The sequence below is a fragment of the Nyctereutes procyonoides genome, unplaced genomic scaffold, assembly GCF_905146905.1.
Source record: "Nyctereutes procyonoides isolate TBG_1078 unplaced genomic scaffold, NYPRO_anot_genome, whole genome shotgun sequence".
Lineage (NCBI taxonomy): Eukaryota > Metazoa > Chordata > Mammalia > Carnivora > Canidae > Nyctereutes > Nyctereutes procyonoides.
Window position 1 is genome coordinate 28,021,357 of NW_026575043.1, and position 22,683 is coordinate 28,044,039.

Consider the following 22,683-nt stretch of genomic DNA (forward strand, 5'->3'; position numbering starts at 1 on the left):
TAATATACACATAGTATGGAAAGGGACAGGAAAAAAGCCTCCCTTCAAATATAACTATTATTAACATTTCTTGTGATTTCTTCCAGGAAAAAAAAAATGATTTTGGCACATACCTGCATCTGTGGCTCTCTGCTTTTTACATTCTTTAATAAAGGAATTAAATATACATATTTTTCTGGCTTTTTTTTTTGTACTCTTCCTTGTCCCTACACACAGATCTTCCTTATTCTTTAATATGATGCATACACAGTTCCATGATACGGATGTGTGGTAACGGATGGTAATTAATTTCACCTGTGCCTTATCTCAGGCTGTTTTAGTAATTGCCAGGTGTTTGCAGGGAGGAGTTGTGGTTACTGTTGGGAGTTGCTACAGTCGGCCTTTTCGCAAATAATCATCTCGCCAGTGTATCTGTAGGTTAAATCCCTAACGGTGAGATTGCTGGTTCAGCTGATAAATGCATTATAAACTTTAACAGACATTACCAAATTGCACTCCACAGAGGTCACACGCATTGATTTTCTTTTACCACGGTTGTCTCTTTCCCACGCCCCTGCCAGCACCATCCCATCACCAGGCTTTGGCATTTTTGCCAATCTGGTAAGTTAGAAATGTTATCTCTTTGTTTTTACTTGTTTATCTTTAACTACAGGTTTAGGATCTTCTCATAGGTTCCTTAGCCTGTTGAGTTTCTTTCGATCAGTTGCATGCTCCTGCATGTGGCTTTGTGTTCTCTTCCCCCTTTGGCTTCGTTTCCCTCCTTTTCTTTCCTGTAGGATTCTTGTCTTTCTCATATCTACTTATATGAGCTCATTTTAAATTAGAAAACTTAGTTGTATTTCATGTATTGCAAATGTATTTTCCCACTCTCTTCTGAAAGCATTCATTAAAAATATTGTTTTTAGTTTATTTTATTTTGTAAAAATTCTGTTTATTTGAGGGAGAAAACACGAGCAGGGTGGAGAGGCAGAGGAAGAAGCAGATTCCCCGCTAAGCGAGGAGCCTGATGCAGGACTGGATCCCAGGACCTCAGGATCATGACCTGATCCAAAGGCACTCAAACACTGAGTCACCCGGGTGCCCAACATTATTTTTGTTTTGGTGTAAAGATTTTTAAACATGTTTTTTTAAAAAGAAATTTAAAAAAGGATGTGGGTTGAGAAAACTTTGCCAGGCTTTCTACTGTTTTTAAGGCTGAGTAGTTGTAGTTTGGGACAAATGATTATTCCCATAGATCTCAGTATGTCCCACAGCCCTGAGACCCTGTAGCATCTTACTTAACAACAAGACGACCCTGAAGGAGTGATGGAGCTGGTGTCCCTCCCACTCTGTACTTGCCTTGACCCTCAGCAACTTATGGGGGGCCTCTGAAGCACAAGCGAGCTTGTGAACAGCCATGTCTACAAACATCCAAATGTTGCCACTTGCGGACATCATTCCTGGTAGCCGGAAGTGGCAGGCCCTCTTCACGTCTGAGTCCACAGCACCTACAGCGATACCTAAGTGAAATACGATGTGGAGTGAATGGATGGAGACAAGGGCAGGACGCAGTGCAGGGAGGATGAGCAGGAATAGAGAACTCACAGAAAGGTTCACGTTAGAGTGCTTTCATCAGCATGACGTGCACCTGCCTCATGCTACAGCCCTGGAGTCCGGAGACTTCCATGTCCTGTTCATCTCGTGATAACACTGTGTAGGATACTGAGGGAGAAGACCATGCGCTGGGGCCCTGTGGTGTTTGGGTGACTCTCTTTGTGTTACCACCGGGTCTGTTCCCTTGTGATGAGACTGTTGGGAAGACAGTATTGTAAAAAATCTAATTTCAGAATAATGAATGCGTGAAAGACGGATTTCTCTCCAGATTTCTTCAGGTAACAAGCTTCTCCTTTGAACATTTAAAATGTAAGATTCCGGTTAAGAGAAATGGACTGTATGAAAGCTTGTCACATACTCTGTAAACTGTGACTCAGCCTAAGTCCAAGCTAGATATTTTGCTAGTTCTTCATTTAATTAAATATCTCCAGGGAAGAGTTTAAGGATTTCCTGACAATTCAAGTAATCTGTATTTGTATACTTACCTTATTCAGACACATGAAAAGCTTTCTCACGGAGTCCAGTGAGGGTCAGTATGATGGTACGATACTTTCTTGGTTGACACATGGTGTGGCTCCTTGAAAATACCAGTGGCATCTTCATTTCTAGTAGGCTCATGGCCTCTTACTTAAGCCATTTGACTTGAGCTGAGATGTCTTATGGCTTCATTTATTCTCCATAGTTTTATGAATGCAGTTGATTCAGTTCATTTGAATTTGCTGAAACAAAAGCCTGCACTGGTAAAACAGGTTAATTTTTGAGAAAGCTAATGCTAAGCTCTGACGTCTGGGAGCCCTGTTCAGTGGCATTCAACACAAAAATAGTTGGCCGTCAGAACGTGAGCAAACCAACTATTGGTTTGAATGATCCCAGTGCTTTATGAAGCACCCATTTCAGTACAGGATCATGAAGGTATTGATGAATGAGGTCATTAGTTAGCTTTGCTCTGACAGATCCCTGGTGGTTCATCTCCTGATGTCAGTTTTCTTCTCTAAACAATGTATGAAAATGAACATGAACGATTAAGCAGATGTTTAAAAAAGGTCTGTATGGGGCGCCCCGGGGGCTCAGTGGGTGATACGTTTGCCTTCTGCTGGGGCTTGATCCCAGGGTCCTGGGATCGAGTCCAGTGTTGGGCTCCCTGCCCAGTGGGGGCAGCCTGCTTCTCTCCCTCTCCCTCTGCCCTTCCCCTCCCCTGCCACTGTGCTTTCTCACTCTCAAAGAAATAAATAAAATTTAAGAAAAAATGAAAAGGTCTGTCTAGCTTTGTCAGTGGGAGCTCACGAACGATTTCTTGGGTGTGTTAGTTCTGTTGTGTCCCCATCCACCTTCCATCCTTGACTGTAGCTTACAAATCAGGTTGACCAAATAAAGGCTGACAAATCATTTGTGCATCCACCTCTGACATTTCAAACTGGAGGACAGATGACTGACTGGAATCTACGTGGAAAACTGAGTTTCTGAAAGCAGGTGTGTCTGCACTTTGTCCGGTGGGGACGCGGATGGGTCTGTAGGCGAGACCATGGTGCCCAGTTGGGAACTGGTCAGCCTTGGAGAAACAAAGCCAGTGAAAAAGCTGCTGCTAAAATCAGCCGCGGCTGTTGCAGAAAGCATATACTTCAGGGAGGTCTTGGGAGCTTGTGTGGTGCCTTTGGTTGGGTGGTATAAAATTGGGGGGGGCATACAGGCTTTTTTGAGGGATGCTCTGCAGCTGGAGTCGGTGTGAAGCCCTTGCCACAGCAGCTGGGTGGGGAGGCCACAGCTTTGCAGACAGACAGACGTCTCTGTCTTTGATTTTCCGCACTGCCACTCCCAGGTGTCCCCGAGAAAGGAAGGTAGTCTCTCCAGGCCCCCTGTTCTTCCTTTGTAAAGGAGGAGATTAAATACCTACCTCAGGGGTGAGAGAAAGGCAAGAATTGGGGTCCATTGTGCTCGCTCAGCAAGTGGAGGGGTCCTTCCCTTAATAGCAGCACTGCCGGCCCGGTGCAGGTCGACAGGGTGCCTCGGAAAGGGCGTGAAGGTGCCGACCTCAAAAGCACGTCCTACGCAAGAGGTTCGGGAAACGGGGCTCATGTAGGGCCCTGTGATTTGCAGGCAGGCGAAGGTTTGCTGTGTTTCTAGAGTGTGACCCGTCACGGTCTTCCCCGCTGCCGGCTCCAGAGGCGTGTAATTGACCCTGGTTTCTGTTGTCTGCCTCACAACGAGGCCCCGAGTCCCACTGAGGTCAATTATTCGGCCTAAGTGTTTATACAAAGCAGCTGCGATTCGGGCCTCCCTTGCTGCGGCCTGGTCACACGAGCTAATTACTGCCATCGCACACGGTTGCCGTGGTGGCGGCCGCTGTAGGTGGCGGTCACAACATCTTGAGCCAAGGCGCTGGGGAGCCTCCTGGCCAGGTACCCTCAGGTCCCATGGGGAGCTTGGTTATGTCAGCATTGGTTGTGAGATGGGCTCTGACCGCTGTCCAGACTCCAGTGGGTGCCGATACCTCGCTTCCTGATACTGAACCTACTGGAGGTAATGGAACAGAACGTCCCTGACTCTGGTTTCATAACTTTCTTTTTTGCGCACAAAAATAAAGCTGCTTCCTGGGGATGAGGCATTGGTGTGCCTGCCGCTGAGCACCGGCGGGGAGCACTTGCTGGGTGCGGGACTCCATCCCCGCTGCCTGCTGTGACACTTCTCTCGTCCTCACCAGCTGTGGTTTGTGTAGGTGCTGTTGGCCTCCTGTTCTCAGACGCTGAGAAATTTGCCCAAGTCCTCACGGCAGGTAAGCAGCAGAGCCCGGATTTGAATCTAGGCCCATACTGACCTTCCTCTCCAATAAGAAAAAAACAGGAAAAACATGACCATAAAAATTCCATCTAGCATGGCAACTGTTCTGAGCACTTTGGTGCCCATTCTTCCAAATCCCTAATTTAACGTTGTTGGGAAAACCCCCCTCTCCCCTGCCAGGTCCCCTTCCAGAGGGAAAACACGGTGAGCAGTCTGGTATTTATCTTTCCAAGTATGCACGCAGGCCCGTCCCACATACACGGGTAATTCACACGTGTTCTTACACGGCCCGCTACGTGCGCTCTTCCACTTGGCACTTTCTGCTCTGTGCGTCCTATGCAAATTTCTGCATGTTGTCATACATAATCTAACATTTTCAATGGACTGTTGAGCATGGACTACAGGACTGTCGGGATGACAGTGCCATGATCTGTCATTGTACGGCCTGCGGTGACAGACGTTTCTGTTGTGGCCCCGTTCTCCCTCCATCACTTAGCATCACTGTGTATGTTGTACTAGAGGAAAGTGCTGTGATTTAGTGACCTCTTTCGAAATTTGGGCCATTAGAAGATCCCGGGATGAACCTTCTCCAAACTCAGGATTGGAAGACCTCCTTTTTAGTTGCTTTCCTGTCCCAGTCAAAATGCTAAGTCCAAGTGGTCAGCTCGTTACTTAAATATTTTACTAGGATGCACCCTACATACCACAAATTCACCTCTTCTAAGCGTGCCCTTCAGAGATTGTTAATAAATTTATGGGGTTGTGCGGCCAGCACCATCACCCAGTTTTAGAACGTTGGCTTCAGTCCGAGCTCTCCCGTGCCCTTCACAGCTACTTCCCATTCCTGTGTGCAGCCCTGGGCCGCCACGGATACTTTCTCTCTACAGGTTTGCCTGTCTGGACATTTCGTCTAGCCCGTCACGACGAATTTGATGTCCTCGGGTTATATATCTCTTCTTACTCTTTTGAACAGTTTGGCCCATGTAAAACTCCTGGCTGGAATTGTTCATTATGTTGAGGCTCATTACTGTCTTGAATGATGATAACGTGTATTACCCCAGAAGTCGTTAGTCTCTGCGGCGGAGGAGGAGGGAAAATGGGTGCGTGTACACACCTGCATGTATATATATGCACAGTACATATGTGCAGCCGTGTGTGCCCGTACACATCTACATGTGTGCACGCGTGTAGTGTGGATATATGTGCACACGTTTACTTATACATATGCAGGAACACACATGCGTGCACATGCACACACACACACATGCATGTGTATTTGGTCATGAGGCCAAGCTCCTCAGTAATACTCAACGTATCGTAAGAGATCTGTTGGATGATCTTCAGCTTGATTAATTTCTTCATGTGGTGACTTGATGGTAATGGAGATTCTTGGCTCAGTTCAGTTGAGAGCTGAATACGTGCCGGTTGCACAGGAGACACTGCCAAAGTGTAGCAAGAGCTTACCAGAACCTCAGCTTTAAGAAGTGATACCAGACTCTTCTGAGTCAGGACACCCCAAACCTGTTCTGGGCGGTGAGCGGCAGCTTCATATCACGTAGGGAAGGCGTGCACCTGGGCCGAGCAACTCTGTAGTGTTGAAGTGATTTAAAAATTCTAAAACTTAATATTACAATTTTTTTAGCTTTTATAAACTCTTTTGACCTAAAAGCTGATAACTTAAAAATCTAGGATAATTCCATGTCCGTGTCTAATTCAATATCTCATGCCTGCCAGTTCCTTCTAGTATTTGAGATGCGTGCTCCTGGCGCCTGTGGAACTGTTAGGGACCCGACTGTACAGGATCTGTGTTTGGGGTTTCCATTTGAAGTACGTGTGTGTTTATGTGTGATTGTCATTGCAGGTAAATAACTGTTTCCAAAGATCTGTTAAGAAGCTGAGGGAGAGTAACTGTGGCTTTTATTAATGAGAAAGCTGCACGCCGTGTGCTGTTGCCTGGTCAGGTGCATGCCAGCACATCAGAGCCCCAGTCCTGGGCGGGACGCTTTGGTGCGTAGGGCCTGGAAATGTGTGTCCCAGATGGCACTCCCCAGTCAGGGCTGGCAGCGAGCAGAGGGAGCCAGGTCACCGCCTGCCACCACCGCCCCTCCGCCCCTCCGCAGGCCCCACGCCCCCTCTGTTGGGGACGGCGTCTCTGTGCATCAGGACTTAACACCTGAGGAGGAGAAAGCATCTCCTTGTGGGAGAAAATGCCTCTGGAACCTGAAGGGTGCTACAGGGATGGCTGCGTGGCGTCTCACGCGTGGCAAGCAGGGATGGCGGTGTCCTCAGGGCCACGAGCCAGCATTGGTGTTTATCCAGAAAATGTAACTCCGGCGCCCGCGCAGAGAGGCCCACCCACATGGCTGGCCTCGCGGCGCCTCTCCCCGCTTGCGAACCGGAGTTTTCTGTCTCTTGGGAGGGGACGGAGCCGGGGTCCGCGGTGTGCAGCCAGACCGGCCAGCCTGACCCACCTCCAGCTCCCTCTGGCACGTCCACCTTGCTTTTCTGGGCACGCGCACAATCCAGGGTTCAAGAGCCTTCTCGCACACCGCCGGGGCCGTGGAAGCAGACACCGCGCGGGGCTCCCGGGGGCTGCGGCTCATATGCCGCCCGTGCAGCGGGGCAAGTGCCTTCTTTTGCACGGGACCACTCAGCTCTCAGCCCTGCAGCCACCCCGAGATCTCAGGTGGCAACATGCACTGCAGGACGCGCTGGAGCATGGCCACACGCAGAATAAACCCACGGGCTGTACGTTGCCCTTGATCTTCTTGCACATTAATCTTGAGAAAATGTGATAACATGAATCAGGCAGCTGATGTTCACGTGTTGAGGCTCCGTTATTTGAGGAGTTCTCAAATCGAGAGGGAAAGTGTAAAAAAAAAAAATGCCATTTTGGGTTCACTGTTATCTTGGGTGTGGGGGCAGCCATGATTTATTGAGCACCTGCTATGTGCCTGCACCGTATTAAGTGCTTTGCAACCCTTTATCTCGTTCAATCCTAAGAAGTACCAGGTGGTATCCTTAGGTTTTATATATAAGGAGACTGGCTTAGAAAGGTCAACTTTCCCAAAATCATAGAGTTTAAATCCAGCTCTTTCAGGACACCTGGGTGGCTCAATGGTTGAATGTCTGCCTTTGGCTCAGGTCCTGATCCTGGGGTCCCAGGATCAAGTCCCGCATTGAGCTTCCTGCATGGAGCCTGCTTCTCCCTCTGCCTGTGTCTCTGCCTCTCTCTGTGTGTCTCTTGTGAATAAATAAATAAAATCTTTAAAAAATGAATCCAGTTCTTTGTAACCAGCTTGCCATAAGACTAACCTTTCCCTTTAGTGTCTGGTTCCCATATTACCCCTTCCATGGTACTGAAGTTTTTTTACTCCCTGTCTACTCTTGAGCTGCCACTGCTTACAGGTGGGTGAGTGGAGATGGATCTTCTGACGCACAGTGTCCTGGGGAAGGGAAACACACCTTGTAGTGCGAATTGACCTCTGCCTCACTTTGCTCCACTCCGAGCTCGGCATACTTGTATGAGTCAGTTTGGGTTGTAAATGCAGAGAAAAGAGAAGAGGCGGTGTTTAACCTTGGCCACCAGACGCGGGGCACTGGGTCCCTGCTCTGTGCAGCTTCAGAAGGGAGACAGACTCCAGAGGTCACCGGCCACTGAAAGGGGGCTGAGATTTCATCAGGGCAAACTGTCCGCCTCTCATTTTTGTTCCAGATCTTCATCAATGAAAGAGGAAAATACAAGGATCTGGACCCCGGTGTGGTTTCTTAGAGAGTCTTGTCGAGTACAGGTGGCACCTGGAGTTGCATGATTAATCAGTGGAGAGTGGAAGTGGTAAAAAATGACAGATGCCCACCATAAACATTTTGTTAAACTTGAAAACATCAGTGTTCAGAAGTGGCCAGTCTTTCACGTGGCATCGGGACCATTTCTCTGGACGCAGGTCCTCTGACTGGTGCTCTTTGTTGGGTCCCCCCCGGAGAAGCACACTCATAGTGCCAGCACAGCAGACTGTCCCAGGCTGCCCAGTACTGAACCCATCTGCATTTTAAGCCACCCATTTCCCTCAGAATCTTAAGTGTGGTCTGGATCACACCTCATTGGGCAGCAGTCTGTTCTAGCTATGTTTATTTTTTTATAGAAACAACACACTTTGTTTCCAGACTCAAATTCTGTTATCAGTATTGAGTTGGATTAGGTGATAACAGAAACCAGCACGACCTTCGTGAACAGGTTTGGAGGCAGGTATCACTGAGTCTTGGTAAGCATTGCGGGTTGACTGGCAGGAGCAGCATCATCTGGCCCTGTGGTAGCCGCTGCCGCTGGCAGGGAGTGGCGCTCAGCCACCACACACTGCCTGGAGCCCGGGGGTGGGGGGTGGGGAGGCGGCACACTACACCTGCTGCTCCGAAGGGAACCAGCAATGGTGAGTCTCCGGGGGCCAACCCCAGCAACTTGTTCAACATGGTTTTTACTGTGAATCCCATCCTGAAATTGCCAACACTCCACGTACTGGACCTAGCTGTCCCTCACAAAGGTGTCATTTAGGATGTGATCACAAAAAGGTGGCTGGGGGGAGCAGGGTGCAGATGCAGCAGCCCCCGTGGGGCCTGATGCCTCCCGTGTCTCTCTACCAGAGGAAGAAGCTCCATGGCCAGGCATGAACCAGCCCTTGTGCAGGTGCTTCAGCAGAGCGCTCCCTGTTCGTAAAACCTGAAGGGAGCCCACACAGATGACAACGCTGCTGTGCATATGATCATTAGTTCATAAAGGGTCATTAGCTAGTACAGGGATTTGTTCATTTGGCTCCTCACGTGACTTTAAGAGCTAGTTGTTAAGTTCAGTTATTGTTCTTTTTAGTTAGGAAAGCTTCATACCGGTTATTACTTTAACCTCTTCAGTGTTGAAGGAGAAGCAAAAGCCTAGAACAAGACAGTGCTGGCTCTGAGAGCCTCAACGTTGGGGTCAAGCTTGATTGGCTTTCCTGCCCTTGAGATACATTAGACTCGACGTAAGGCAAGATACACAGGCAGCGCTAGAGAATTGAGGTTTTTTCCTATTGTGTATTTATTTCATATAACCTCGGATTTACTTTGATGTCTGTTTCATAATTCCTGGCACCAGAATTTGCTCAGACCTTTTTAAAGACCACACCTTCTGAGAAAACCCACAATTTGAAAGTTAATGGATAACCCAACGGCAACAGGAGTTTGCTGGCAGATGTGATTCTTGATCAGGTCTGGACAATTTCTGCCCTGTCATGAGTCATAAACTGTGGTACAGACCATCATCTGAAGTGTTGGGAGAACTGGCACTGTGCTGTCACCTGTTTGCTGCTCCTGACTCATCTTCCTGGAAGTAGGAATTCAGGTGGCCTGTGACGGACGTTTTATCGTAGGATTCACGAGACGAGCACTCAGACTCTTCAGGTACCAGCACTGGATGTCTAGGCTCAGTCCGGTTGCAGATGTGGTTTACACGTTTAGCTCAGGCGCTACAGGTGGCCAAAGCCAAATGGGAAACATGGTAAGATTCGCATCATCCATAAGGTAGGGACTGGCCAGTTTTTAAGAAAAGCTTCTCTTCTGTGCTATGTATATACAATGAAATATTACTCAGCCATCAAAAAGGATGGAACTTTTCTGTTTCCATCGACATGGATGGAAGTAGAGGGTATCATGTCAAGTGAAATAAGTCAGAAAGACAATTATCACTTATATGTGGAACATAAACAGCACAGAGGCTTATAGGGGAAGGAGGGAAAACTGAATAGGAAGACATCAGAGTTGGAGAGAAACCATGAGACACTCTTCATTCTAGGAAACAAACAGGGTCACTGGAGGGGAGGTGGGTGGGGGTCTGGGCTAACGAGGTGATGACCATGAAGGAGGGCACCTGTTGTGAGCACGGGGGGGGGGGTTATATGAGGCTGATGAATTACTGCACTCCACATCTGAAACTAATGATATTCTATATGTTGGCTAATTGAATGTAATTTTTTTTTAAAAGGAAAAGCTTCTCTTAAAAGCTCAGAGAGGAAAGATAATGAGAAGGGAATGTAGCTGATTTTCCTCTTCAGCCTGAGAATTGGCTGATGTGGCCGTTTTCCCCTGCTTTCCCAGTGTTCATATAGAGAGATAGGATGTATGACTCAGGTGACAAAGGTCGAGTCTGAACTCTCAGATCCTCGGTTTCTTGCTCCTGGAGGATGAAGTAAACAGTGTTCTGAGTACGTTAGATCAAAAGAATCCCCCTAGTTTGGGGGTTGGACCTTTATCAACTCATCTGTGAGACCCTTTTTTTTTTTAAGATTTTATTTATTCATGAGAGACAGAGAAGTAGAGGCAGAGGGAGAAGCAGGCTCCATGCAGGGAGCCCGACGTGGGACTCGATCCTGGGTCTCCAGGATCACACCCTGAGCCAAAGGGAGCACTAAACCACTGAGCCACCGGGCTGCCCTCACCTGTAAGATCTTCTGAAGCTGTACTTCCCAGCCAACATTCCTGTTAGCTGCGTCTTGGCTGTGCATACTGACACAACATTTTGCCAAGAGAATGTTGTTTTATTGTTGAGGGACGGCTGTCGCGAAAGGTTGCCGGTATGTAGTTGGCCCACACAAGTAGCTGGCCTCAGAACTCAGTACCTCTGTCAAATGGAGTTTCAAGAACAGAGTCTCCTTGCTTAACCTGCCTCCCTACCTGCCGCTGTGGAGTTTCTCGGATGTTCCTGACTGTCCTCTTCTTGCAGTGCTGGAAAGGAAAGATGGGGCAAGGGAAGAAGTAGAGCACATGGAGTGAAGCTTTAGCGTGTGTGTGTGTCTTCCCGGTCAACGGCAAGCGGTAGTTTGGGCTTCCTCTGGTTCCTGTAATCACCCTGGTGTGAGGCAGTCTTGCCTGTTAGTGTCTGACCCTTTGCCTTGCTCTTCCATTGTGGACTAGACCTGACCTCTTTGGGAAAAGAAACCGGGTTTATGTCCTCATTTTCTGAGCAAAGAGCTAGTGGATAGAGGCCCCCACCCAGTGGTGGAGTGACAGGTGGGTGACACTTGGGTGCACAGCCAGGGGCAGGTTGCACTTTGTTCAGGGAATGTGCGTAGGGACAGGTTATTAAAGAGCTGCTGGTTTCGCTATGTCTCAGTGTGTTAAATCATCATATTCCTCACCCTAGAAGGGTAAGTGAAATCAAGGAATGGCGGCTCTAGTAACCGTGAGGAATGTGTGAGGCTTGCCGGACAGATCTATGAGCTATGCGCGGTGGTGCTGTGCTGGTGGCACGTGGCATCCACTTACTTACCCTTTGGTTTCATCCCACCAGCCCACATAAATTTGTGGGTGCATTTGTTTTTCTTCTTTTTTCTGGCTGCTTTCTGTTTTTGTATATGTCTGTGTATTATTTTCAGAACAGATCGGGTTCCTACTAAGTCAAAGCTTAAAAACATTTTATTGAAGCAGTTTTTAAAAACCGTTTTTAAGAACATAGACTGACAAGTGAAATGAACTCCATATCCTTACCACCCAGCCTTAATGACTGTCAACTCTCTGTGATTGTGGTTCCGGGGCGGGGTGGGTGGTATTTTAAAGGAATCGCAGGCAGCATATCATGTTGCTCCAACACTTTGTTCTCCTGTTTGTTACTCAATTATTTACTTTTTGTCTGTTGACTTTTCTTTCTCTTGTTCCCGAAATAACTCTTGGACTGTGCCCTGCTGGTGTTTTAAAGGTGCACCTTCTGGCAGCCTTGCCCTTTGCGCAGTGCTCAATAGGCTGGTCGTCTGGGACCCTGAGGCGGACAGTCTTGGTGGTGTGAAGGTCACAGTCCGGTTACTAGGAGAAACTGGAGGTATGCCTGTGGCCTCCCTGGTTTGTGGGGTTAGGTGGAAGGCTAGGCCTTTCCTTATGATGTTGTGTTTATGAGAAGTAGATCCAAATCGAAGTCACAGTGATTTGCGTAATTTATCAAACTCCTAGAGAAGCCGTGGCCTAGAGTAACAAGCTACTCCCGGGGCGTGTGGCTAGATCTTGTTTTATTTCTGTAGTTCCCCGGACGGAAAGCTGTTGACATGACAGCTGAGTCGTTTCTAGATTTGCCATGCTTTGAGCACTCTGACAATCTCTTTTGTGCAGTGTTTCCTGGTTTTGAAACGTTCCCATATGGTTTGTCTTATCAGGCCCCAGGGCAGCACAGAGTGAGGAGAGGTGTTGAACTCTGCCTGGTTCAGTTCAAAGAGAAACCGAAGGATGGGGAGGGGTCCTCAGTGACTTGACTTTAGTTCTTGCGTCTCCTAGCCTGGAAGCCTTCCTGTTTCGATGGGTTTTGAGTTGCTTTGGAATCTGTTGTGAAGCTGGAGCGTACCTTCTTTATACTTGAATGCTGCTGTGACAGATGTTTGGGAAATTCACAGCACTGTGGGCAAGACCCTGGAGATGTTTGGGGAAGACTGTGTCCTCACTGACATCCTTCTGTTCCACAGCAGGGGCAGGGCAGCCCGCACACCCTTTCCGGAGCTGATTCCTGACATCAATATCTTGCCCCCATGACATTGGTTTCCCTTCTGACCTCTCCCTTTTTGTTGTTTTTTTTTTGGGGGGGGAGGGGGTGTTAAAGATTTTATTTATTTGAGAGAGTATGAGCAGTGGGGAGGGGCAGAGGGAACAGGAGCTGAGCAAGGAGCCTGACATAGGGCTCAATCCTAGCATCCCAGGACCCTGAGATCCTGACCTGAGCCGAAGGCGGACACTTCACGGACTGAGTGACCTAGGCGCCACCTCCAGGAGCTGTCTCCACTGCTAGACCAAATCCTGACTGTGACCACTGCTACTCTTACCGTTGCACACTTTCGTTCGTGACAGTGGAATTCTTTTGAGCCTAAAGTGTCTGAAATGTTTCCTGGGAGCTGGAGATCTTTGATCTGGTAGGGAAATTGTTTGGGCATCCTACTACCCCCATAGGAACTTGGTGCAAACATCAGATTTCCCAGTTCCTTTTAAAATGTCTAGACATGAATGTTCTATTGGCCGAAATTCCCTAAGGGAGTAAAATGATTCCTCAGAGTCTGTGCTTTATTCAAGAAACTTTTATGGTAATAATCTCATAATTTGTGTATTTTGTTTCTCGCAAAGACACTTTTTCTTTTATCTCATCAGTTAAAACTAGTTTCCGGATGGAGTGTCTTTCCTGCAACACGTGTTTCATAAAACATGGTGTATGCATTTGCTTTAGGGGCATTACACTTACTAAGTACCAACTATTTCAGGAAGAATCGAACATAATTTCAGTGCAGGAATTTTAACAGTGATTTATGAGTCAAGGAATTTGTTACAGAAAATAGGTTAACCTAATTTTTCAATATGAAGTTGCTTTGAAAAAATTGAGAGAGAGCCAGCTAAAATCCAGGGGAACGTGGACTATGGCACATGTTACTTGATAGGCCGCGCTAGTTCAAACATTAAATTAGTCAAAATGGTTGGTTAGCCAAATGTCAGCAAACCGAGGTTCTGGTTTTAACACATAAATAAACAGATCTGCAATTAGTACATTGGCCAGTATGCACTTGGCACGGCCTAATAATTGAGAAAGTGCTTAGAAGCAGTTTTGTTCGTGAAACAAAAAGGTTCATTCAAAGTCTGATGAGATACAGGGCTTGTTGGAGATTTTGTGTTTTCGGCTCCCCTGGACTGAGTTCAGCAGGCGTGCGCGGGGAAGGGCTGCACCCGAGCCACTCTTTAAATGAGCCAGCGGGGGCTCCGGAGGGCTTTTATTTGGGGAGCCTGGTAGTGGCCGTGTGTGGGGGGTAGGTAAGGGGGCGGGAGGCACCCGCAGGGCCCGTCAGTGAGGTCTCAGCGCCCACAGCCTGGCCTCCATTGCCGTGTGACCCGTTTGTAGACTTTTAGAGACTCAGAGTGTGATTCTCAAGTTAAGGTAATTGAATCCACCCAGACAGCAGTGGGCGGGTCAAGGGGCATGAAGTGACCCTGTCAATGCATCATTTCTTGAAGATTCGGGCAAGGGGATGGTCTTGTGTGAAGGTAGCCATGACTGTAGTCTGGTGCAAAACGCAGTTTACATGAAGTTGTAAGGAAATCATGAGCTAGAGCATCGCCCGCCTTGGTGTGGAGTCTGTCAGGCCGGCGCGCCAGCCCGTGGAGGGCTGTGTCTACCCTCCACCCACGGGCGTCTTGGGAGCAGCTGTTGGGGATGGTAGTGGCCGTCTCTGCCAGTTGCCAGATGAGTCTAAACTCTTCCCTCTGGGTTGATAGCATCCTCCGTAAGAGGGGATCGCGGTCCCCTTTCTCGGTGCTGCTGCTGTCATGTCCGTGGGTGATTTCACGCAGCCGGTGCCACTGAGGCACCAACTCCTGTTCCGTTACACTAGTTAGAGTTTCATTGGTTCTGTCTCAGCGTGAGTCCCTGCGCTGTGCTGGGGTCTGGGCTTGTGAGAAGCACATTGTCTCTGTTTTACTATTTAACTTGAATACTCAATGTGTCGAGTAGATGACACACTGACGTGGGTCCACCTTGAAGTGGAAGAGGGGATGCCAAGGGACAGGTGTGGGTCCCTGTCACCGCTGATCTGCTCCCTGGGCTCAGTGCCTTGCCCGTCTTGAAGCGTCCAACAATGTTTTATGTGTGTCTCCTTCCGTGTCCTTTACATACACGGCGTGATGCGATACGTATGGGTCTCCCCCCTCGCTTTTTCCCTGTGACAGTTAGATTTGCTTTCTTCCCCCTAAGTCCTAAAGGAGGCTCCTCAAACGGTTGACACAGCCTACCTGAAGGACGGGGCTGGAGAGGCTTGTCCACTCGCCCACCCGCCCTGATGCGTTCTGTGTCTGAGTCGCTCCCAAGGAGGACACGTTCTTCTGGGACGAGCAGGGAAAGCCCTGATGAAGGAGGACGTGGTGTGAGGTGGAGACGTTCACACAGACACACATACCTCGTGTCTCTGCTTCCTGCAGCAGCTCCTTGGAGCTGGGAACCCGGGCTTGGGGGAGCGGGGGGTGGGGGGTGGGAGGGCTCTCTGGAAGAAGCCGTCACCTTTGTGTGCCTTTGCCCCCGGGGCTGAGGAACGCGGGTGTGTGGGACGCCCTGCGTGGTTTGTGCCCTGATGTGACGCCACCCACTGTGGCACATGGGACACAGGCCCAGGAGTGGTCTGCGTGGCAGGTGGAGCTCAAGTGCTTGGGGCCAGAGGTAAGACTGTGCACGTCTTGGGCTCCGGATGGGAAGTCTGCTCTTGACTCCCAGCCACGCAGCGAGGGTGGGAGGGTGGTGGCCGCACCAGCCTGGGCGAGGAGCAGACGAGGCAAGGGTACCCCAGGTTGGGGCTGCTGACCCCAGTGCTGCTGACCCTTGAGTATGCCCCTGAGGTGGTGGGGAAAGAGGGGAGAAGAATCTGTCGTTGATAACAAGGCTCATGGCAACAGTGCCCCACACTTCAAGGAGCAGAAAACGCATCTTGGAATCTTCTGTTGGCCTCACTCCATGATGTGAAGGGGAGGCATCCTCGCTGGGAGGTGCACACCCCTGCGTGTAGTGTGGGGCGCACAGGCTTGGAGCTGTTGGAAGCCCACCCCAGCGTGTGGCCTCGTGTGCTCAGCCCGCTCCTGGGGCCTTGGTTCTCACCTCTCCGTAGGGATTCTTACTCATTTTCATGGGATTGCTTTGCTTTCAGTGAGCCTGTCTGTGAAAAGCCAAGGTCCTAGTACACGCTGAGTAGTGTTGGCCATCCTTACCTCCCTCCTTGCCGGGAGGCAGGAACAGGACGTGAGAAGGCAAGTCACAGACCTTCCCTCTCACACGCGGAGCAGAAAGGTGCTAAGAAGGGGCCTTGGAATTTTTTTAATTTTCATTTGTTTTTGAGAGCGTGTGCAGGCAGTGGGGGTGGTGGGCAGAGCAGGCTCCTTGCCTGGTGTGGAGCCCGATGGGGGCTGGAGATCGTGGCCTGAGCTGACAGCAAGAGTCAGGCACTCAACCGACTGAGCCACCCAGGCGCCTGTGGCCTTGGATTCCTGTTCCTGCGCCGTTTGTGACTTAAGCTGCCCTCTGAACATGCGGTGCTCTGAAAAGTCACGTAAGGGTCAGCAGGGCCTCTGGTCCGTGTCCTGGCCTGGGCGCCAGAGCACTAGTGTCGGTGAGACGGGCTTGTTCAGAGAACACAGGTACTGCTCTAGTACTTTGGGAATTAGCAGCTAAGCCGCGGGACAGAGTCGAGTCTGCCCCACAGCACGAGTGTATCTCTTGGTCCTGTTGTGTCTGTAGGTTGTATGAGGCTTTCCAGAGCTGAGGTCAAATCCAGAGGCCGTGGTGCAGTGATTGGTTTTACGATCCTTCGTACACTCTGATGCAGAAGTGTTTATAAAGCTCTGGCTCGTGTATCCAGACCACTCAGGGTTAGTTCTAAGTTTCCTTGATTTTCTGATTCCTTTCGGGTTAGATTTGTCTTTTGAGAGGAGCGATCGTTTTCTCATATGTTTTAACTCCCACCTGTAGACGTCCTGAGCATCCCCCTTCACTGAGGGACAGGTGTGGGTCAGCAGAGGCAGCTGGACAAGGAAACAACCTAGCCATCCTGGGCCTCAGCCAGCAACTCCTGCAGGGGATCCCAGCAGGGGCGTGGTGATCTTACCAGGGGCACAATGTGGGCCAGCCCCCCCCCCCCGCCCGTGCCATCCACAGCAGGGACCACCAATGATGCGGGTTCTCTGAGGTCAGGGGAGTGGCTGGCTCTGCACCTGCCTCCTCACAGCCCTCCAGCCTCCCTCCACAGTGCCCCAAATGCATCTTTTCCCTCGGATCTCAGACTTCCTTAGGTCACAGCGCTGCTTTTGCAGAAAAATAGTAACTTCCTTACAAAGTAATAATAGTGTTTGATTGATGGAACATTCAAGACCTCCAGGCACTGAGTGCTTTCCCTAAATCTTGTCCTTTTGTCATCTTCACAATGTTGTGGTGGCCTCCTGACAATGTCCCAGGAGGTTTTGTCTTTGTTGCACACCCAAGGAAGGTAGGGGAGTGAACACACTTGCCCACGGTCACATGGCAGGAGTGGGTGGAATAGGTATGAGAACGCACATCTGCCTGGTTCCAGAACTCGTGTTCTTGGCCCAAACTTTGCCATAGTAGTAGGTGCCATCTGTGGAGGACTTCTCCGAGGTCACCAGCCCTTAGCATCACTAGTAAAAAGACGGGGGCATCGCATGCCCGGTCATACGATGATGCCCTGAGTAGGATCCAACATCACTTCTGAGGGGCTCTTGCAAAAATGCAGAGCCTCTAGCTGATCTTGAGAGAACACCTGAGAAACCCAGACTGAGAGATGCTCTGCAGAGTAACTCCTGCTGACCGTGGTGTCAAGGCCTGGAAGCACAAGGGGAGATCGAGGAGATGGGCCAGCCAGGTGGTGGTGGGGACAGAGAGCGGACACTGGCGGGACACGGGGGAAATGCAAATGAGTCTGTTTCTTGGTTAATGATAATAGCAGTGTTAGTCCCCGGGTGTTAGGACCGGCCTGTGGCCATCTAAATTATTAACGGAGAGGAAGCTAGGCAAAGGGTATGCCTCAGCCTTACTGAAGCTTTTCCCTAAATTTGAAATTGTTTCAAAGCAAAAAAGCAAAAACAGTTTCTTTGTAGCCACCTGAGATTTTATTCGCATTTTAGAGATGAAAAAACAAGCTTGAATGTTCACACCAGATGGAAGGCATCATTAGTAACGGAAGGAGGGAGAATTTGAACCCATTCCTGGATGTTCCAGAGCCCACTGGAAGCACCAGGCCAGGGGCTGCCTCGTGTTCAAGTGTGTGTGCGGGAGAGCAGCCCTGACCAAATGTTGCACAGTCTCTGTAGTAACAGAAGAGTGTCTGTGCCTGTTGAGAAAAAAAGCAATGCATGTTAATAATATAAAATTATATGTATTTTTGTTTCGTGTGTGCATATGAAGCAGTAATAGGAGAATTTTATATTTAAGGCAATTTTAAAATAACATCCTTCATGTTCAAGTCAAACTTATGTACATTTTTATGTAGGAAAGTGGAAAACAGGGCAGCCCCGGTGGCTCAGCGGTTTAGCACCTGCTTTCAACCCAGGGCCTGATCCTGGAGACCCTGGCTCGAGTCCCACGTCAGGCTCCCTGCGTGGAGCCTGCTTCTCCCTCTGCCTGTGTCTCTGCCTCTCTCTCTCTCTCTCTCATGAATAAACAAATGAAATTTAAAAAAAAAAAAAAGGAAAGTGGAAACTATTCATTATAAAGACACCGTGGGTTTTTTTTTTCCAAGTAATTTCTATATCCTTTGTCTCCAAGTGACAAATACTGTGTTTCTCTCTCTCTCTCTCTCTCGGTGCTCTCAGACTTTTCTCCGTATAGTTGGCACAGTTCCACACATGGTGTTTGTACCATTTAATTCAAATGATACAAGAAGAAAACCATCCTTTAGTCTTATTTTATGAAAAGATTGATGGTTTGTAAAAAACGTGTTTTGAAATAACAGGATTGTTTTAAAACTTGAGGCCAAAGTGGAGAATACAAGTTTGAAAGAAAATCCTGTATAAATTTTTAAAATCTTGATAAAATAGAATTGTAACAGAAGTCTTTTTAACAAAAGGAAGAAGTGGATCATTTACCTTTTTATCTCAGATAATTCAATGAGAAATTCTGAATAATCCCCTTGATATAATAGAATTAAAACTGTAGTACAAAGATCTAACCTGAAAATCATTTTCTGAGCCTCCATGTCCTTATAAGTAAAATAGGGGTACAACAGACTTACCAGAATTTTTGCCGAGAGGACCAGCTAATTTTATGGTCTACAAAGTACCTGCAAATAAAAGATTTAAGCGTTTTGTTTGTTTGTTTGTTTAAATAAAAACAGGTCCTTCCTTCCTTGGTAGGAATCCATTGTACGTTGTGTGTAACTCCTGCTGAATTCCATAACCTGCTTCTAAAGACCTTGACCTTTGTTATTTGGACTTACATGTGTTAGGGGTTCCACAGAAGTACAGAAAACAGTTGCTATGTGCTGATACCGCATCAGCTAGTATACGGTGGTGCGCTTCTCACTGGCATGTGATGCCCATGGCCATGTGATAAAACCGGCAGCTCCTAAGGATGAAGCCCAGAGTGACAACCCTAGGGAGTTTGGTGAGACCAGAACGAAGCTGGTTTTGAGAGGAGCTGTAAGTTAGATCTGTATGCTCGCTGGGTCTCCTCTCAGGTGCTCTTGATAATAGGAGACAAGGGGGTGTGTTGGGGGACTTTTGGTGAGGGTCAGGTGGGAGATGGAGTGTGTGTGTGTGTGTGTGTGTGTGTGTGTGTGTGTACTGGAGGAGGGCACCCACCTTTAAAACAGCTACTTATGTTTATAGCCTCTTGTTTATTAGAAAAGTATTAAATATCCATGATAGTAAATGTTGAGCTGTAAGAAGGAAAGTAGAAGCGTTAAGTCACCAGGGGTAAGCGACATCCATTTGGTGTGTAGACCTAAACTCTCATTTTCTGGCCATGTATATCTATCTGTGATACAAATATCACAAAACCATGATTAAGCCACATATAGACTGCATAGAAGCTTGCTTAAAATTGGCGATATAGAATATCACTTGTATTTTTCCATATGTTTGAACGCTTTCCAAGATGATTTATCACAGTGTAGCATCGCTCGTTAATGGTGCTGGTTCAGCTGGTCAGTTTCTTGTTGTACATGGTGACTCTTCCCAGAGATGGACAGGTGTCACCTGAGGCCCACAGGTCAAACATCAATTAAATATAATCTCAGCTTTTAATCCCCAAGCTTACTACCATGTAGATGTTACGTAATATAAAAGCTATATACATGTACATCTAATATAATCTAATAATCTGGGATCCCTGGGTGGCGCAGCGGTTTGGCGCCTGCCTTTGGCCCAGGGTGCGATCCTGGAGACCCAGAATCGAATCTCACATCGGGCTCCCGGTGCATGGAGCCTTCTTCTCCCTCTGCCTGTGTCTCTGCCTCTCTCTCTCTCTCTCTCTCTGTGACTATAATAAATAAATAAATTAATTAATTAATTAATTTAAAAAATCTAATAATCTAGTAGTTTTAACCTCAGGGGTATGTGAGAATTTAAAAAGAGAAGAAAGTCTGTCTTCTGCTGTCGTGCGGCTCAGCTCTGGGATGGGTTAGCAGAGCCTGCAGGTGGCTGGGGCTGAGGGCTGCTCTGTTTATCTTTCATTCTGACCATAGCTACTGCTGCCAGCCTGGCTGGATGGATTTCCAAAGATGTAGGCGGCCCAAAGCCCCAGGGAGAGGTGGCTGTCAGGGAAGGCGAAGCCCAGGCCTACCTGACTTGGGCCAGTGTTTCCAGATAGGCATTGATAATATATTTTTTTAAAGATTATTTATTTATTTATTCTTAGAGAGGCAGAGACACAGGCAGAGGGAGAAGCAGGCTCCTTGCGGGGGGCGGGGGGCAGATACGGGACTGGATCCCAGGACCCCAGGGTCCTGCCCTGAGCCAGAGGCAGCCGCTCAACCCCTGAGCCACCCAGGTGCCCTGGGCATTGATATTTTAAAAAACAGTGTTAATGCTGGACTTGAGGATTCGTCAGTAACCTTTCTTCCCTTCCCTCTTCTCTTTCTCGTTTATCTCTTGTACTCTCCATAATCATCATTTTTTTTAAAGCACAGATTATTGCATAAATCATGTATGAGCAAGTGATGTTCCCTTCCCCACTCCAATCTCCATTCCTTTTGTCCCATAGCCTCTGTATGGTGCATACCTGTAGACTTTTTTTTTTTTTAGTCATTCATTCATTCATGAGAGACACAGAGAGGTAGAGACAGAGAGAGAGGGGGGAGGGGGCACAGACACAGGCAGAGGGAGAAGCAGGCTCCACACAGGGAGCCCGACGTGGGACTCAATCCCAGGACTCCAGGATCACGTCCTGGGCTGAAGGCAGCGCTAAAACGCTGAGCCACCCGGACTGCCCTACCTGTAGACTTTTTATGCCTATACACACATAAGTACATACATGCAGCAAAATGCATGCATTTCAATTTATTTATTTATTTATTTGTTTACTTACTTACTTTATTTAATTTCAAGTAGGCTCCGTGCCCAGCGTGGAGCCCAGAGTGAGGCTTGAACTCATGACCCTAAGATCAAGACCTGAGCTGAGATCAGGAGTTGGATGTTCAACCAACTGAGTCCCCCAGATGCCCCCCAAATACAGGCATCTTACAATGAAAATAATACATATTTCTGCATCACAGACATCTTGGTTTCTACAGATCCGCCCCATTCCTTCAGACGACTGCATGGTATTGGGTTGTGAAGAAATACCACATTTATTTATCCAGACCCAATGAAGGATATTTAGGCAGTTCTGCTCTGTAAACAGGGCTGCAGTGAATGTTCTTGAATCAACATCTCGACTCATTAATATGCCTGTAAGCCAGATTCTTAGAAATGGAATTTCTGGCCCATAAAGTAAGTTGTAGATTTTGGTAAATCATGTCCCATTGCCTTACATAAAGATTATGATGGCCTTAACAAGTTTCTATCCAATTATTTTTGGTTGTGTTGAATCTTACATACATTCCTCTTATTTATCTCCTGTTCCACGCCTTTGGTACGTTTGGTTCCTTTTAGCCTGTCACGTTCCCCGGGCTACCCTACCCACATCATCAGTTTTCACTGTTGGGGATACACCGTGCCCCGAGAATGGCTGCTCAGTACAGTGATGAGCTTTAGAAACAAAAATCTTTACCACTTTGGGAATAATAAGGTAACTCCAAGTTCACTGCATGATCCTGCTATTCTTGTGGGTCCTGGTTTGATTGATGTTCCTTAGTGGTGAATAGTAGCCATCAGGCGGGAACCTCAGGACTACGAGTAAGTGCTGACATGCTAGATGCTGGTGATGGCCAGCTCCACATACTCCTTCAACAAGCATTTACTCGGACACTGTTATGCTAGATGTTCTGTTAGTCCACCGAACATTTTCAGTCAAACTGCATATTTTCATGCAAGTCTGTATGGGGGGCTTCCGAATAAAAGTTTCTGGTTAGTACACAGGTATGTCTTTGAGTATTATGGGTCTTATGCCTGATGGGATTGATTGGCTCTAATGGTTTGCATGGGAGGGGAGAGACTGCCCGGGCAAATGGCAAACTGGAATTGCAATGCACGAAATGGAAGAAGGCACGCAAGAGAAGCAGGTTTGGAGAGAAATGGGAATTTGGATTTTGGACATACTAAATAACCCAGTTAGGCAGGAGCCATGGTGAATGTCCTTGTGGCTTAACAAATGCCCAGGATGATGTTAAATGTTTGGTATGT

At 48.1% G+C, this 22,683-nt stretch overlaps 1 protein-coding gene across 15 annotated transcripts in view; it reads left to right on the forward strand.

The window, feature by feature from the left end:
- Window positions 1-22,683, forward strand: part of SGMS1 (sphingomyelin synthase 1) — a 249,541-nt gene that overhangs the window by 176,114 nt on the left and 50,744 nt on the right. The window contains exon 1 of one of the 15 annotated variants that reach the window (XM_055322709.1): window positions 12,102-12,208. The exons of the other annotated variants lie outside the window; for them this stretch is intronic. The gene's annotated coding sequence lies outside the window, so the exon portion shown is untranslated. Of the gene's footprint in view, window positions 1-12,101; window positions 12,209-22,683 lie in introns of those variants that run through there. 15 annotated transcript variants of the gene reach the window in all.